Genomic DNA, 11,793 nt, shown 5'->3' on the forward strand with positions numbered 1-11,793 from the left:
TAGCAGGGAGGCTAAAGAGGTGGCTTCTGTAAGAAGCTGCTAGAAACTTCCCCCATGGCTGATAGAGCCAATGCGAGCTGGCTCTAAGACAGACCCACTGTTGGCCAAGGCCGAGCCCATCAGAGACAGTGGTAGCTCCTCTGAGATAACATATTTAAGAAGGGGAAAAAAAAAAACAACCCTGTGCTACAGCAGCTGCAGCTGGAGGAGAGTAGGATATGCAAGAGCAACAACTCTGCAGACACCAAGGTCAGTGAAGAAAGAGGGGAGGAGGTGTTCTAGGCACGAGAGCAGAGATTCCTCTGCAGCTCATGGTGAAGACCATGGTGAGGCAGGCTGTGCCCCTGCAGGACATGGTGGTCCATGGTGGAGCAGATCTCTACCTGCAGCATGTGGGGGATGCCATGCTGGAGCAGGTGGATGCCCAAAGGAGGCTGTGACTCTGTGGGAAGCCCATGTTGGACCAGGATCCTGGCAGGACCTGTGGATCCATGGAGAGAGAAGCCCACGCTGGAGCAGGTTTGCTGGCAGGACTTGTGACCCCATAAGGGATGCACACTGGAGCAGTCTGTGTCTAAAGGACTGGACCCTGCGGAAGGGACTCATGCTGGAGCAGTTTGTGGAAAACTGTAGCCCATGGGAAGGACCTATGTTGGAGAAGTTTGTAGAGGACTCTCTCCTTTGTGAGAGACCCCATGATGGAGAAGGACAAGAGTGTAAGGAGTCCTCACCCTGAGGAGAAAGGAGCAGCAGAGACATCGTGTGATGAACTGACCACAATCCCCATTCCCCATCCCTCTGTGCCTCTTGTGGGCAGAGTTTAAAGATTTCAGGAGTAAAGTTAAGCTTGGAAAGAAGGGAAAGGTGAGGGGAAGGTATTTTAAGATTTAGGTTTTTTTTTTTCGCTTTATCTTACTCTGATTTGATTAGTAATAAATTAAACTAATTTCCCCAAGTCAAGTCAGTTTTGTCCATGATGGCAATTGCTGAGTGATCTCCCTGTCCCGATCTCGACCCACAAGCCTTTCATTATATTTTCTCTCCCCCATCCAGCTGAGGATAGGAGTGATAGAGCAACATTGGTGGGCACCTGGCATCCAGCCAGGGTCAATTCAGCACATCCCTGAGTGGGTACCTTGGGAAATGGTCATCCCAAAATGGGTGTGCCCCAAAATTTGTTGATGTATTTTAAAATTGATTTAACTATTCAGATGTTTCAGAAACCTCATGGTAAGTGAATAATAACAAAATTTGACTTTTCTCAATCTTTATGTCTTATTTTAACCAGAAAAAGAAATAAAAACAAAACACACAACTCACTCCACAAAGCACAATAAGCTAAAATCCTAGGTTGTTTTTTTTTTTTTTTTTTTTCCTTCTTCAGAATTTTACTGGTGATAGGAATAAAAGTCCTCTTATCAAAGTCCCCTAAGATGGTTTGGATGAACTCCCTGCCAACTCAATACAAAAGAATTACCACAGCCTTTATTACAACAAAATAATTGAGTATTTCTTTTTAGATTTGATCCAAAACTAGTTCCGGAGTCAGAATGGAATTCAGCAGAAATGGAATACCATGGAGAATTTGTCTCCTTGATTTGATGATTCTACGGAGCAAAAAGAAAGGAATTTACTATTGTTAAAAGGGACGATTTACTTTTCTTTAAATGGCCAAAGAAAACCCTCAAACTAAAAATCCCAAACAAAGCCAAACAAACTGAATTTACAGGTGATGCTTATTTGCGTTTTAATCCTTGGAGTGCCATTTTTTGCAACTTAATTGTCAGTTGCAACAAGTACCATGCAAACATGCAAAGCATAATTCATATTATCCTGATTTTAATTGATGCCTACAAGAATTTATTACTCTAATTGTAGTTGCTCTCTGCTGGGAAGAAAGGATTGGGGGAGGAGGAAAAAGGATAGAAGGTGGAATGACAAGGTACTTCCAAAAATGAATGCTTTATAGATTATTAATTTCTTCTAAAAATACCGAGAAATCTTGCGTTCCTGCAAAAGATATTTGTTAGAGTGGGAATAAATCAGTATGAAACTTACAGAGTGAGTTTGTATTAAGACATCATTAGTCCTAGGGTCTTACTTTAAAGTTGGGCTGATTAGGACGTGTTACACTGGAGTTTTTTATTTGTCATTGAAATACTTTCTCCTAGATAATAAAGCACTTAATGGAGATCTATTCATAGATTCACAGCATGTTTGAGGTTGGAAGGGACTTCTGAATGTCATCTGGTGCAACATCCTATCTCAAGGAGGACAAACCAAATCCAGTGTTCCAGTAAAGAGAAGAGTTTTGTAGTCTATCACAAGATCTTTTGTCATTTCTGGAGATATAAAAATAAATACATTCTTTTAAAAAGAGTTGTTTTATTGACTGTTCTCACATAATTGTATTCTGCTTTAAAATTCAGAAGTTTTGTTTCTGCTACAGTGTAAAATATAAACAGGAATGGAGAAGTGGAAAGGAAATAGTGGGGGAATAATTGTTGAGTTTAATTACATTTATCCTTCAGCAGAGCAACAGAAAATTTATTGATTTAAAGCAGAAATTGTTTTACATTTGTTATTCTTTGGGAATAAAATCTTTCACCTGGTGAAATATAACAAAATAAGGAAGGACCTCTTCATAATCTCAGTAATGATAATATTTGTCATAACATTTGTGGGCATACTGTTTTGAAAAAAAACGAACATCCTAATCTATCCACAAGCACTGAAGCTGTTACGTATATGCAAGACAATTTCATATTTTGCTCATAACATGCCTCTGAAATATAAATGACCGCATCTCTCAATCTCTCTCTAAGAATTAATTTCTGTTTAAAATTTGCCATGATTTCCCTAACAATGTGATTTTGTGTCTGAAAGTTCTACACTCGTAATTTTTCTTTGAACATCTTTTTTTCTCTCTGGGGGGAATCAGAGTTTTACATTCTTTTTACATGTCCCTTAGGCATAAATTACATAGCAGTAAAAAGAAGCAAAAAAATCTGAGACTACATGCAACAGCTTCAATCTTTGTAGGGTCAGCTTTGTTTGCATGTATCATATTTTACTTTGGAGAAGGACACTGATACTTTAAGAAACCTGTAGACTCTGGGCTCTGACTTTTAACAAATTTTGAGAAATTTCTAATGGATTTAGAATTTGCCTTTCCTGCTTTTAGGACAATGTATAAATGCATAGTGTTGTCAGAGGAAACTGTACCAATACAGCTAATGGAAGATCTTTCTCCACTTCCATTGGTAATCACTCAAAACCTGTATCAAATTATTCAGCAGAGATGTCTTATTTTGTGGCTTTTCCACTGTTTTATATGGACAGAACTCTAAATCATTGACAAGGAAATGAGAAATTGTGGAGTGAGTGGTGTACACTGGAGAGGAACAGAAAACAGAGGTATTCACTTAGGGATACATCTCCACTTCCCCAAGGAGCCCCTGCAACCTCTCTTTGTGCATCTGTGACTGCTGTCAAATCCTGTCATCATCTCCCGGCTGCATGTGTCAGCATCTGTCCTGAGCCCTCAAAGATTGGTCTTCTGCCCAAGGAGCAGTGATGCTGTTGGAAATTAAGGGTGCCTCTGGACGATTCCCCTTCCAGAGAAAGCCACGGAAACACAAGTGTCCAGTTTGGTACAGAGCTGCTGAGCTTTGCTGTGAACTGATAGGGACCCCACTATAGATAGAGATCAGGAGCAGAGCTGGATTGTCGTGGGAAGGGAGCAGCTTGGAAGAAGCAGGGGAAGTCAGGGAGATGATTCCAGCTTAAATAAGGAATCTACTTGGACATGCATCACTTATGTTGTTTTTATGTAGTGGTTCAATAACTGGTTAAATGCACTCCTGGAATAATGAGATTATCACAGATTGCCCATAATGCATCATAAAAAGGGAAGTGCAGTTCCTGCTTTTTAATTCTCCTCAGTCTACCAAAAAAGCTTAGGAAACAGTGGAACCCAGGTCTTCAAAGTTATGACAACATGATAGTATACAATCACTTTCTCATATACAGCAAAAACCTATCATTTTGTTTCCTGAAAGAAGTGAATATAACAGAAATGCATGATTTAGTATAACCTCCTGTTTACTGTTGACATATGGATACATTTTCTCTGTGAGGTTTAGCTCTTCCTTATGGCTGATGGATTCAGACACACCTTCTCAAACTGATCACTGTCCGCTTGTTCCTTGCATTATTCACAAAATTGTGACTTTACAGCTGCACTTTACTGCCATGCTTTATCTTCTCCTTGCAACCAGAAGGCCAGAAGAATAACAAAGGGAACTGAATTTCACTTAGCAAATGAAAGGAATGGGGGAAAAAAAGAGTACACAAGGCATGATGCAAACCTTATCACTGTTGAACGCTTAAATCCTATAGGTTGAATATGAGAAGTTTGTCTTCTGATACATAGTTCTACAGTGACATACATAAAGCTACTCCATGACTTTGCAGCACCTTGGTTCTTACATGTTGACCCACACCACCTATCTACCAGTTGAAAACTAGAGACATTTGGATTTCCTAAGCAGCAGAGATAATCTATTCCTTCCATTTGTCTACTCATTTTTGTCCTCCCCTATGCTCTGAAGAAAAGGGAGTCCTGTATGTTGTCTGAGGACAACTTGCAGTCTTATTCTGTTCTTCTAGTGTAGTTTGTGGTGAAATGTAAGATCAATTTGTAGTATGGGACAATCCCCATAAGTAGGGTGCTTAAAGACTACGGTATCAGGTGCTTTCTTCATGTAAAAGCAAACGATCCCTTCATAAAGAACACCCAGGGTGAAGAAATATCTTTTAGCATTTATTGAGCACAAAGCTCTTGACAAGCTGAGCAAAAATGTGTATATACAAATTATAAATGTCTATCTTTTTTTCCCAGATCAAAGCATTTAGAAATGCATAACAATATTGATTAAAATTTGGAAGAAATTTTACAGAGGAAGAGAAATATTCAGAAAACATAATTCACATTTTTATATTTGAGATTTTTGTTAGTTTTTTTTTGGGGAAAAAAAAATCACTAAAACTTTCTGAATAATGATATCAGATAATGATAAACTTATTTCATGGTATCAAAAAATAATGTTATCTACCAGTACTGGCATGCTACAATACAACATAAAATATTTGAAGTACTTGAGTTTAGCTTTGTAAAAATATTTAAGGGCATCTGCTAGTTAGCAGTGTTCGAAACAGCTTATCAGATAATCAACTTATTTCCTGTTTCGTGTAGTGAAATATTTGAATATCTAGATTAAAGAGTCTTCTACTTGTGATATAATTAAATAATTTGTATCAAAATGCTGAATATTTCAATAGAAAACCCGACATATGAGGACACTGATTCGTCAAAGGAAATAACATATTTCAATCCTTACTAATAGTAGTTGCCCTGTATGATTTGGAAAATAGGGATTTCAACAACCACATAGTCAAATCAAGAAGTCAGCTACATTAACATATAGAACAGCATTAGATCACATACTATAAAATGATGTGTATGTGACTGAAATACATAAACTAAAAATCAATCTGTCAAGATGGTTTAGAATTTCAAATATATTTTCCTCAACATAAGAATGACATGATCCTGTTGGCACCAGTCCAGAGGAGGCCACAAAGATGATCAGGGGTCTGGAGCACCTCCGTTATGAGGACAGGATGAGAGAGTTGGGGTTGTTCATCCTGGAGAAGAGAAGGTTCCAGGGAGATCTTATAACAGCCTTACAGCACTTAAAGGGGGCTACAGAAAAGATTGGGAGGGGCTTTTCATCAGGGCATGCAGTGATAGGATGAGGGGTAATGGTTTTAAACTGAAAGAATGTAGATTTATATTACAAATAAGGAAAAAAATTCTTCACTATGAGGTTGGTGAGGCACTGGAACAGGTTTCCCAGAGAGGTTGTGGCTGTCGCCTCCCTGGAAGGATTTGAGCCCAGGTTGGACGGGGCTTTGAGCAACCTGGTCTAGTGGAAGGTGTCCCTGCATGTGACAGGGAGGTTGGGACTAGATGATCTTTAAGGTCCCTTCCAACCCAAACCATTCTATGATTCTATGATTCTGTGATTCTATGATTATTTATGAAACCTAAAAGATAATTGATTTCATGCTAATTTAGAATGAAAACAAAGGATAAAATGTAAAAAAATTCCTAGAAATTCAGAACTTTTAGCTTGGAAATTTTGTATTCTTTCCTTGGATCTTTTACACTGTGTTCTGTTTAAATACAAGGGAGTAGCTTCAAAATAAACAAGTGGACTCTGTTTTCTTCTTGGAATTAACTTTGTTAATGGTGGCAGGACCTCTGTTGTCACTCTTGGTTTCAGTCTTGACATTGCTTAATTTCTTCTGCAGCAATAATTTTTGATTATTTCATTTTGCCTGATTTTGCTTGGGTTTGACTCAGCACCTACTATCCCATCATCTAAACAGGAAGAGATTCTGATAGGGACTTCACATTAACTTTCATGGGAGACCACACAAAGAAAAAAGCAACTGGCATGTGTACATAACTGTTGGCCTCATCAATAACTTGTTCTTGAAAATCCAGCCCATAAAATTCTGCACTCTCTTTTGGCTGCCTGATTCCTCTCTGACAGAGAAAGATCAAGCAAAATTTTGTATATTTTCTTTGTCCTCCTTGCAGCAGAGTCAAGTCCAGGGGGAAATTATAGTCTTATGGCTGTGAACGGGAAAAGTGGTTAACATATGGCCCTTTAGTTATGGGGTCACCAGAGGGTACCTTAACACAAGCTCCAATCAGAATATGATCAGCTGAAGGAATATCTACCTTAGCACTTTTTCATGGCTGCTAGCATGGAAATATGGTTTTCTTCAAGTACCAATATGGGTGAGAGAAATATCACCTTTGTAAGTTGATAACTAATTGCAGAAAAAACCATCTTGGTATATATCAGATGATATGTATCATATATTCCCTGAAACAGTCCATGCTGGAAACAATCTTTTAAGCCATCCAGCTTTCCTCTGCGCAGAAACAGAAAAGTTAATTCCTACTTTTGTATAGTTTAACTTTACATGACCCAAACAAAATGAGCACCCCTAAATAATCTTTCACTTCTGAGAAACTCTTCTTTGCACTCAGTCTCAGTATTCTGAATTTCATGTTGTAGTTATTTTGATCAGTCTTAAAACAGAAAAACAAAAATTCTGCTCAAAAATCAGTTATTTCAAGACACACTATTAGATCACTGTAGGAATTTTGTCTGCAAGACAGAGATGGGAAGTAACAGGCAAAGTGTGGGGTTTTTCCGTTGATTCTTTGGTGGTGTTTGGTGAGGTTTTTTTTGAGTATTCAAAATTCAACCTGCTCGGACTTTAAAGAAAATTCCCATATGATTTCTTAACATTTTTCTCACATTTTCCATTTTTCTCCACCCAAAGAAAAGCCCATAAACAAACCAAAGAAACAGAGTTCAATGTAGGAATGTTTTATCAAAAACATGGAATAAGAATGCTAATAATAGGATACAGTAGGATTGTTTTGTTAGAAAACTGGAGAGGCTCCATCAGAGGATTACCAGGATACTTGGGACCCTAAGGCATAGTACATACAGGGTGAGGTTAGGGGGCTCAGACTACTTAATCACAAAGGTGGTTAAAGAACAGTTTAAAGTCTGATTTCAGCTACATGAAAAAAAAATACAGAGATGATGGAACCAGACTGTCCTCCACAGCAGCACGAGATGTAATAAGAGACAGCAGCCTGGCAGGGGAGATTCAAACTGGACACTAAGATAAATGACATTACTAGGAGGGCAGTTCAACACAAGAAAAGGCAAAAGCATAGCTTTAGCCCCTCCATCCATGGAGGTTTTTACATCTTGGCATGTCAAGCCCAGCTGGCCTAATCCACAGTTGGTGATGTTGACAACACTCTTGCTCCAAGCAGACAGCTGGACTGGAAGGCTCCAGAGGTTCCTTACAACCAACATTTTTATAATTCCACATTAACATACCATGGAAAATACCATAGAAAAGGAAGTTTTCATAAATTATATGGGGATTTCTTTAATATCTGACAAAGGAAAGAATCCATCAACTTTTGTACCAGGGGCACACAAACATATAAAAAATGTCTTCATCCTCTTTTGCAATGATGTATGATGAAAATTTGATAAACAACATTCTACAATAAAGGATGCAAAAAGAAAAATGCAGTGATTAAGGCTACAAGTATTCTTATTTCCCTTAAAAAAAAAAAAAAAAATAATTCATAGGGCTTTTGCCACATGAGTGGTATTGCTGCACTGGATAGAAATGCAACCCATCTGGAGAAAAAGTCTCAGAGAACCAGCTGTTGAATCAGCAAGGTGGCTTTCTTTGGGCCACTCTGTTCTAGCTGAGAAAATAGTAAGTCCCTTTAATTAGAATTCTGCTAAATGGAATTTGGACTCCCATCCTGCTGTTGTATACAAGATGAAAAGAAACCCTACATCTTTCCACACCCCCAGGACACTCTTTTACTTGGTATAATAATTGTTACAATGCATCTGTAATGACTACAGCTGGGCAACATTTTCCTAACAAACCAGAAATAATTTGCAAAGCTTTCAGCAATCTTGGGCCAACTTCTGGCTGTTTTTCAGTCAGCCTGAGACCATATTCTGGGCACATTCCTATTCCAGATTTTGGCTGAAATTTGTCGAGGACTGTTTATGCCAGGAAGGGTTTTTCAATGTCACCTGGAAGTCACACCAGCCATTTGATTTTGTGGTTACAAAGACTTAACAAAGCAAAATTTGGTAATTTCAAATGAAATATATTTTTGAGCCCTTTCAGAATGGAGCTCAGATCAAAGACTCTTGAGTACGAACTTACAAAATAAAAACCAAAAATAATAATAAAGTGTCCTTCAAATCCCCTGGCACAGAAATCCTGTTTTACACAGCCTCAGCTGGTTTTCTTTGCTGGTATTTAATTAGGTCTGTATTTTTCAAAGGACTGTTACTGGTAAATTTTTGCTTTTGCTTGCCTTTTACAGTAAATAAGCTTAAGCCGACAAATTCAAGACTATCCCCTGAGACAAGTGCATTTAGCTTGAAGTGGAGGAGAAAACTCCAAATGTAACAGAACGGTCGCTTTGCCCGACATGTGTCCTCCGATTTTCATAAGTGCTTTACTTAGCTATCTGTACACAGCTGTCTAGGAAGCAAGACTGTAAACAAGCCTCAGATAGCGCAGTGGCTGTAATACATTTTCAGCCCTTCTTTCTTCAAAATCTGTATTACATATATATGTGTGCATATAAATATATATATGTGTGGGTTTAAATATGTATAACCATATGCAGAGAAAGAGAGAAAAATAAGGAGGGAGAGTAAAGACATCCATTATTGAAGACTTAAGTCTATCTTTGACAATAAAATAGACTATGGACTTGGAATAGTAGCAAACAAAAACAAACAAGAAAAAATTCCAAATTTTGAATACAGCTATATCAGTTGTCCAGATGAATTGCATTCAGAGATTTCAGTTGAATTAGCTAATAAATGCACAGAACTGCTAACAGCTATTTGAAAACATTATGGAGAAGTTCCAGAGGTTTAGACATGGTATCAGTCTTCCAGCACTTGACCCTGGTAATTACTGCTTTGTAAGTCTAATTTCCAAGCCATCTAAACAACAGAATGAGTTTCAAGGAAAAAAAAAAAAAAAAAAAAAAAAAGTAAAAAAAGAACCCCCCAACCACGTAGAGGTTATCAGATCTATGAGTAATAAGCTCTGTGAGTTTACAGAAAAACAAATCTTAGCAGTCAACCTTGATTGCTTTACTTGAGATAACAGTGAATTAAATTTAAAACCAACAATAAAAGAACAGAAACATACCTGGATTACACTAAAACACCAGCTATGGCATCACAGCCATTAAAGTAATTTTGAATATAAACATTGTCAGATAGAGCAGAAACAGGCTATGGGTCCACAGAAGATAATAACAGTGCAGCAGAAAGTTTGTGGGATGCATCTAAAACAGCACAGGAATCAACTGCAGGCTGAGTTTCATCATCATCCCTATCAGTGACTCGATGAAAGAAAGTGAGCAGCATGTAGAAAGTATTTGTGGCAAGGGATGATACAAGTACCTGTGGAGTAAAACTTCTAGAAGAAACGTATACTCAGCAGCTACATAGGCTGACAGCAAGTAATTATCCTATGTCCATGTTAGAAAAATATAAAGCAATAGGCTGCTGTGGCATAAGCAACAGGGTATCACACTGGGAATTATAACACTTGAGCATTAATCTTAGCTCTGCTGCAGATTTTAGTCATGATGATGGACCAGGCCTCTTAAGTTTTGAGTCTCTCTTTTTATTCCAGCTGTTGGATGTTTAATGAATGCAAGATCTAAATTCATCATTACAGGAAACATTCCCATTCAGAGTTTGTACAGCACTTAACACACTGGGAGAAGATCTCTGTTGTCTCTTCTCCATGTAATCGAGAGCAAAAGCATGACACCAATGTAAACAGTCAAAATTTACTTACAGCTACTTGAGCAAGAGGATGCATTATTGTACGACTGAACATGTCACTGTATGTTCCATGAATGAATAGCCATAGTTCCCCTTGACCTTCTTCATGTAGTATTAATCATTTGTGAAGCAGCATTTATTCACCATTCATTCAAATAAGGAATAGAAAATGGATTTTGCCTGCTAAAGAGAAATGCATTTTTGTCTTTCCCCTATATTTTCACGTGTTTTCCAAGAAACAGGTAAAATTCCAAGAGGGGTGGAATATTTATGCAAAAAAAAATTATTTTCTCCAGTGTTAGAATCCTAATGTTAACAGAAAAATCTGGAAAGGATATTAAACTTAATGCATCAAGGATTATTCCATTCTTTTTCACTGAAACCTGAATTAGTTTACATTTCACACAGGGTAAGAGCTCAGTTTCATGAGAGCAGGTAGTTCATTGAAATTTCAAGATCTATATTACAGTCTAGTAACATACTCATCTTTCCTTGCCTCTCTACAAGAGGATCAGCTTACTCTGCTTCTTACATAGTCTTTCTCCCTAGATCACCCTTGTATCAACCGCAGTCATCAACAGGATTCAAGACCCAGGGGTTCTCTGAGTTCAGTCTTTGTACTCCAAACAGACCCTTATGCAATAACCTCCATGAGATCATAAAACAGCAGAGACACTTGAAAATACATGCAAAAGTAAACAAAATGTTACCATTTAAAGAAATAACATTTACAGACTAATGTGAACTCCTTGAGCCCAAAGCAGAATAAATACAGGGAGTACATATATTAGTTGTAAATAAATAAACCAGTATTTATAAAATGGGTAATTTAAATCTGATTAATGTTTATAAATGTGTTTACATAAGAACGGGATAGTAACCTATAGCTTTAAAGGGCTTAATTATTCTTGGAATATTGTTTCAGTGTACAATGAAAAATAACTAATTCACAAAGGAAAATGCAAAGAAAATCTGTAAGTGCAAATGTGGTCAATTAATTAATAAATTTACATAAATTTGAATGGTTATTTTCAGGGCATTTTTGACACTATGCACTTCCTATTCCCATCACACCAGCAAAAATACTTTTCTGTCACCCTATTTATGATACATCAATCATCTCACGGGATCACAGAATACCAGCACACACTGCAGTCTAACAGCTTCTACACACAAGCTTTCTGAACCATGCAGAATCTAGCATCCCATTTCCAGCTGTACTATCTTATCACCAGCAGATGCATTTACGGGCGGTTATAGCTTCATTCTTGCC

Source organism: Tyto alba, unplaced genomic scaffold, assembly GCF_018691265.1.
Source record: "Tyto alba isolate M040663 unplaced genomic scaffold, T.alba_DEE_v4.0 Super-Scaffold_9, whole genome shotgun sequence".
NCBI classification, from domain to species: Eukaryota; Metazoa; Chordata; class Aves; order Strigiformes; family Tytonidae; genus Tyto; species Tyto alba.